General features: G+C 36.5%; 1 long non-coding RNA gene across 1 annotated transcript; it reads left to right on the forward strand.

The window, feature by feature from the left end:
• The first annotated feature begins 2,281 nt into the window (after nucleotides 1–2,281).
• On the forward strand, nucleotides 2,282–4,520 carry LOC113298812. The gene is made up of 2 exons (XR_003334395.1): nucleotides 2,282–3,043; nucleotides 4,157–4,520. It is a non-coding gene; the product is annotated as an uncharacterized LOC113298812 (long non-coding RNA).
• The last annotated feature ends 3,233 nt before the right edge of the window (nucleotides 4,521–7,753 follow it).

Raw genomic sequence — 7,753 nt, forward strand, 5'->3', positions numbered from 1 at the left:
TTGATCAAGAGAACTGGAAGAATGCCGCGAACTCAGTCCACGAACCCGAGAATTTCTGCTGGAGTTGACAAACTATTTGGGTGAAACTAAGTCCGCGAACTCAGTTCCCGAACCCGGTCCGCGAACCGGCGAAGTTCTTATACCCGAGAATTTCTGCTGGAGTTTGTGAACTCTGTCCGGTAACTCAAGTCCGCGAACCTTGTCTGCGAACTTGAGAAGGTTATATATCTGAAGATGATTTCTGAACTTAAACTTAAACTTAAAAAGACTAAGGAATGCAGTTTGCAAACTGTGGCTATAAAAGTTCATGAACCGATTCAAGTAAATCAAATCATCTTTGCTTCAATTGTGTCTTGTGTAGTACATTATATTTCCTTACAATTAAACAACTCTCTAACTAGTTTATTTGAAGTCATTTGAACTAGTTATGGTGAAGAAGAACGTGGTTGATATGGAATGCTCATATGGATAACCATTTGGTTAACTATTGTTGAAACAACAAGTGCATACGTTTGGGTACGGTAACAAACCTAGAAGCGTGCATTTTCAAGTGTGTATAACAAACTAAGTTTTCGATCTAACGGTTGAGAAATATTAACTTGAATCTAAATCAGGTCTTCATCTAACGGTGGATATTGATTGCTTTGTTACCAAGGTAACTTAATTACAAACCCTTATTTGAAAGACTATATAAGGGGAACTCAAGTATCTATGCAAAACTAATCCCCACACCTCACGTGTGATACTAGTTTGCGTGCTAGAGTCGGTTTTCCTTTAACCTTTGGTTTTCTTCTTCTAAAACCAGGTTAACGACTTAAAGAGTTCATTGGGATTGTGAAGCCAGACCGATACTACTTTTATCATAGTTGTGTGATCTGATGTTGCATCTTTTATCGTACGAGTACAATCAAATTGATTAGCTTGAGATTGATATCTCCGATAGGAAAGATATAAAAAGTAATCACAAACATCTTCGTCTCATTATTTGTGAGTCCGCAACATCTTGTTTCACTACCATACGATTAAGATTGTTGTGAGGTGATTGATAACTCTAGGCTGTTCTTCGGGAATATAAGACCGGATTATCAATTGGTTCCTGTTCACCTTGATTATTATCAAAAGACGGAACAAAACCTTTTAGGGTTTATCTGTGGGAGACAGATTGATCCTTTGATAGACTTGTCTGTGTGAGACAGATTTGTTTATTGTCAAAGCCTGCGATTTTGGGTCGTAGCAACTCTTAGTTATGGGTGAGATCATCTAAGGGAATCAAGTGCGCAGTATCCTGTTGGGATCAGAGGCGTAGGGAGTACAACTGTAACTTGAATCAGTGGGAGACTGATTGGGGTTCAACTACAGTCCAGTCCGAAGTTAGCTTGGAGTAGGATAATATCTGTAGAGGCTTAATACAGCGTGTGTTCAATCTGGACTAGGTCCCGGGGTTTTTCTGCATTTGCGGTTTCCTTGTTAATAAAATTTCTGGTGTCTGTGTTATTTATATTTTCGCATTATATTTGTTTATATAATTGAAATAATACAGGTTGTGCGTTTGAATCAATCAATTTGAAATCCGACCTGCAGTTGTTGATTGATATTGATTGATCCTTGGACATTGGTCTTTGGTACCATCCAAGTTATTCCTTATATTTGATTAGAACTCGCAGTTCTTGCTTAAGTAAATCAAATCAAGAGAGAGATATAAACTCTTTGATATACTTTTAATTGATTGAGTCTTGTTGATTCTCTTAAAAGTATATCTGAGTTTGTCCATACAGATTGCTAAGCGAAATATTGAGTGGTGTTGTTAGACCCCCGCTTTTTCAATTAGTATCAGAGCAGGAAAACACGTTCAAGACCTTACAAGTCTGTGTTTGTAGCAATTTGAGTCTGAGGACAGAATCTCTTACGCATACCAAGATGCCTCCTAAAGCTTTCAACTATGACAGTTATCTCGGGAATACCTCAAAGGATTGCTCCTTAGTTGATTCTTCTGAATCCCGATGTAATAATCCAAATCATTTTCTTAGGTTTAACTAAACCCATTAGTAAACTCCACACGTAGAGTGCCTAACTCTCTAATACTCAAGTGTTTCTAACACTTTTTAGGTTGCCTAAATAGTAAGGGCTAATGTCTAAATAGAGAGTCTGCCTTAACCAAAGTCTTGGGTGCTGTAATAGTGATACATGCAACTAAACACGTGTCACAATGAGTCGGAGGAAACGAAGGTGGCTTTGTCTATTTATTTTTTTCCATTTATTTCTTCGGAGGGGTGTATGGCTTTTCTCATTTTTTTTGATTTCTTTTCTTCCTCTGATGGATTCTCTGATTCCCTGAAAATTGAGAGAACTCGACTAAAATCACAAAAAGGTTATAATCTCTACGGACAACCACTTCTAGTTGCTAATGGCGTTCATGTTGATTGAATTATAATCGGAGAAGATGAATTTTTTTCTCTTCAACTCAGTAACTTGAATTTTATGGAAAGTGGTTCTCACCCAATTGATCCAAAGATTCATAACAAATTGCAAGTTTTTGCATCGCACTGTATGCATGAATGGTTGGGTACTTTCTGTAAATTCCTGATTGAAGTGAATTTGTGAAAAACAGAGAAATTAGGGTTCATATAAATTTTGGGGCTTTTCTTCCTTATGTATATTTCATTTTCAAATGCTTGAATGGGTTTTCACAGATTTATTTAAATCTCGGTCTTGTTGTGATGTTTAGCCAAATTTCTTATCTAACTGGATTAGACTTAATCCTAATAATGGTTATCGTATGGTTTATGATCAGTGCATTGAATTTTAGGGGAAATGATTGTGTTGCATTTTTCTATTTTCTTTTGTGAGTGCTATCAAGGCCTGTAAATGTTGGGATTCTGGTAGAGTTCGTTTTTGCAGAATAAAGGAGCCTTATGAAGGTGGTAGAGTTCGTTTTTCCCAACATAAAGGATTCTGGTAGAGTTCGTTTTTCCCAACATAAGAAGTCTCTCTCTGGGTATCAATTTTGCTGCAACGTTGGTGGTCAGTCACCCACAAAGGTCAAGTTAAGTAATCTCAACATTTCCCTGATTTTGCATTCAATTAATGAGTTAATGAAATGCTATTGTGTGCAAGTGAAATTCATGTATTATTTAATTTCTAATTAAAATCCAAATTAGTTACAGATTAGTTTTCAAGAGTGGTACGCTGAAAGGGAAATGCCAAGATTGCTATGTACAGTTGCCTTGTATTAAATGATTATTAGCTTATATGTTAGATAGCTTTGATGTGAGCAATGATAAGTTTTACAATAGAGGAAAAGATATAGATGCATAGTTGATTTTGCTTGCCATATTAGAAAAATACGTCACTATAGCAGTAATAGTATTCACGCCTTGTTTTGTTTTTTTCCCCTTAAATGAACGCCATGAAAGAATCGACTACGAACTAACATTAGGAACTTTCAAGATGAACTAGGAACTGGAACTAGAGCAGTCCCTATTAGGCTAGTAATCGTATACCGTCTGATAAAAAGATCACCTTGTTGATTGTTCGTAGTAAACCGGTGATCCTTTATTCTATTCCTATGGGATTGGGAGCTTTTATTATCTGTGAATAATGATGGATTGTCCCTTTGTATGCTGATGGTTTGCGGGTAGTACTGGGAAATGTTTTTATTCTTTTAGATGCGCAAGTGAGATCATTTCCCAAATATTGACGGCTAACCTGGGATTTCATTTCTCGTCAAGCTCAAGTTTGCAATGTTGTCGTTTTTTTACATTTTAAATGTTTAGATTCGGTGCTAGCTAGTGCGGGTCTGATGCATAATTGTTTCCATGTATATACTAAGCACCCTAAATTGAATTGGTTAGAAATAAAAAAGAATCTATCACCTGGGTGAGTGGTGACTAGCTATTCTTGCTTGCGATATGCATACTATCACATTGTTATGAATTTTAGTGCTACTGGTAGATAATTTTAGCTCCATTTAAAATGGTTAGTTATTGGGCTTCATGGATTTAATTCCTTTTGAATTCATGAAACAAGCATATCGGGAGTTTGATGAAAATTCTAAAAGGAGGGAAAATTGTTAATTTATGCGTTTTGTCTTTGGTGTCAACTATTCATGTCATTTGATTTGCTTGATAATTTTGTTATTGTTTAACCATGACTACAGGATTTGTACCTATGAGTTTGTGCCGTCCTGGACGTAATATGTTCAAACATAGTGATGGATGTTTGGTGCAGAGTATACAAAAGGCTAATGGAAACTTTAGTCAATAGTCTGAGTTTAGTTTCTGAAGTGTCTTTGTAGGACCTTACCAACAAGGTACTTTATGGGATTCTTGTAAAAAGACTTGGTACGGTGTCTCCCTTCTCTAGTCTCCTTGTATTACATAAATTGAAAATGTCATTTTAGTTTGTGTTATGTATACACTAAGTGAAACAGTAAGAAGGGAAGCAATAATACTTCAAATTTGGCATATAACTTTTGTATTCATTTTACTTAAATTAGTAGATTGGGAAAAGGTGTTGGTTGAGCTAAATGTTGATGTTCTACATTTTAATGATAATCTGTAGCGTTTCGAATGTGGTTAGACGATTGTGGTAGTTCATACTATCTAAATACGAAGGATGACGAACTACGGTCGTGCTTGATCCCTTCGAGCAACAGAGAGGGTACGTAGGCAGCAGTTATGCGGTTCAACACAACTCTACAAGGTTGTTCATATCATCTGAAAGTCTTGGTTACTGTTTCGCAGTTCATACCATCTATTTAGAGATGATTGCAACCTTGGCAAGTATGTATCATGGGCAACTGGTCAATGATGGCAGGTAACCAGAACTACCTTAATTTTGGCAACTGGCTGTCAGTTATTTTTGGGCAATTGGCCCGTGTTAATTTTGGTAATTGGTCGTCTGTTATTTTTGGGTAATTGGCCCGTGTTAATTTTGGTAACTGGTCGTCTGTTATTTTTTGGCAATTGGCCCGTGTTAATTTTGGAAACTGGCCGTCTGTTATTTTTTGGCAATTGGTCTGTGTTAATTTATTTTGGCAACTGGCCATCTGTTATTTTTGGGCAATTGGTCTGTGTTAATTTTGGTAACTGGTCGTCTGTCATTTTTGGGCAATTGGCCCGTGTTAATGTTGGAAACTGGCCATGTGAATTTTTAGGATCGGCAACTAGCGTTGGTTATCCTTGACAACTGGCCAATGTTTATCTTTGCAAGGCAAATCTTGAGTAGGTTCGAAAAATTTGAAGGACGTTTTTTTTTCCGAGTGGCGTATCAGAGAGTCGGAATTTGCCAAGCGGGTCAAAACCCGATTCATTGGAAACCCAGATTTTCTGGTCTGTCACACCCGAGGTAGGAAGATTGTCTCATCTTGTGTTGACCACTCTTCCTCCAATGAGACATTGGACATAATGGCAAAAGCTGAAATGGAGCTCACCAGAATTACAGAAAATTCTACTGAGTTTGTTGATCTTCAGAATCATGATCAACTCGTCGATGAATTTGAAAAGTTTATTGATCGAGAACGTGTACTCTATAACATTATTGAGTCCTTTTCTAAGGATATTGAGAAACTCCTTCAAGAAACTAATTTACAGCATGAAAAATTAGTGTTCTCGAAAAGATGGTCAGAGAAGGCTCAATTAGAGAGAAACGCTTGATCAAGACGCATTCATCTGATCTTGACAGACTTCGTGTTGAAAAGGAGAAACTAGAAGCATCCCTTTCACTAGCCGATGAACAGTGCAAGTCCTTGGAAAAAGGATAACTCTGTCCTAAGGAGAAATTCTTCTATTCAAACTGAAACTGATATACAGTACATGAAGAAATACTCTCCAGGAGAAGATTGTGTCAAGAAAAGTTTTCATAACTTACCATCTTCTCACAGGGCCGTGAAGTTAAAACAGATGTCGTTTTTTGCTTCTCCTCCACGAACCTGTACTTTCTATGGAAAAGGAAATCACTATGCTATCCGTTGTTTTGTCAGGAAGAAACAAATTTCTAAACTTCGTAATTTGCTTCTTTCCACTGTCAATGGATTAAATAGTCACTCGACTACTGCAGTGAACCTCATGCTCACAAGAAACCAGGCATCTTATAAAAATGATCTCTTTCCTAAAAATCATTACATGACTTTGGTGCATTCTAGTGGTATAAATTCTTGTGCTGCTAATGAAAGCATGTCCTGTGCTTATAAGAACAACTCTGGTAAATAAGTCTAGAGTATGGAGACCCATTTCGTAAAATCCTCTAGAACCGATCTCTAGAGGTCCTAAACTCAGTAATCAGAAAGCCTCTTTTCATGTCCTGTTCTTGAACCAAGGGAAAACAAGAAATGCTGAGGTCAGATATCCTGGTGAAAATCACAACTACTCTCTCAAAACCTATGGTGAAACTATGTATGCCTCTGCTACCTAGTAGCAGAAAGTTCCGTTCTTGTATCTAACTTGAGAGATACAAGGATGATGTTTGAGAGATGCTCGAGTGATTAGCTGATTTTCATCACTTTTTTATGTTTGATATCTTACGATGTGAGTTTTTAATATTTCTTTCTTTCATCACTGTGACCTTTCTTTTTAGGGCTAGAGAAATTTTGAAAGCGACACAGTATGCAGTTTTTCTGGTTAGGTCCAATTTTTGGCATATGGCTTAGTCCACGAACGTCCATATATCCTCAAGGAACTCTAGGGTTTCTATCTAGGGTGTACACTTGAACATATATTATCTCATATATGCGTTCATTAATCTTCAGAAAGGAACTCGATGGAAACTGTTCCCAAAGAAGAACTTAACCCTACTGTAGAGGATGATCTCAAAGGAAGTGATCTTGCTCAAGAGTTTATTATGAAGAAGATGCTTGAAAGGAAAGAGTATAACTGTTGGATTGGAGAATCTGTCAAGGATTTAATTCTCGTTCAGAATGAAGTAAAGAACGAACTTGCTAACCTTCAACTGCAGATAAACCATCTTATTTATGGACAGACAAAAATCCTTGGTACTCAGAATATCTTGATTAGGAATCAGAAGAAAGTTATTCTTGACTGCGCTAAGGCTCGACATTTTGCTCGCATTATTGATCGAAAAACTAATTTTCTCACTCATGAACATGGGGTCTCTACGGTCAACAAAATCAAGATATCAGTGATTCCTATTTCGATGGACCATTCCAGAGGTATGAAATCATCAAGGAAAACTGAGTTTTATTTATGTTGCCTAGTATTTCTTCTTTTTAATTTAGTTGGAAGAATAACTAGTGCTTTGAATAGCAATGATTGTGACTACACATAGCTAGTATTTTTCATCTTCTTGTTCTTTTAGGTTTATTGGTTTAAATTCTAAAAACTTTTTAGAGGATGATGTTTTGCAGTATTAATCTTTATGATTTGTTAAATTGCAATTTGTTATGGGATATTGATGTTTACGTCCGTGAACTATGTTTGTTCCATACTTTGTCAAAAGTAAAGTCGTTCGTGATCGGTATTCACGTATTGGTAAAAGAATGAATGGACTTTTGACAAATACAAAAGTTAAGCCTATATTGTCAAATATTTGATGGAAGATAGGTTAAAATATTTTGTTTTCAAGGATTATGTCTATTAATATCGTTATGCAAACAGTGGTGGAAAATAAAATGAATCCTTGTGTATTCCGCAGTATTGATCATCCCTGATCCATATTTTATGTATTACTGTGAGGTTCCGTAATGTATCCTCTGTTGAGCACTATACAACAAAGTTGATTTTTTAGCTTAGTTGGTGTT

Source organism: Papaver somniferum, chromosome 7, assembly GCF_003573695.1.
Source record: "Papaver somniferum cultivar HN1 chromosome 7, ASM357369v1, whole genome shotgun sequence".
NCBI lineage: Eukaryota > Viridiplantae > Streptophyta > Magnoliopsida > Ranunculales > Papaveraceae > Papaver > Papaver somniferum.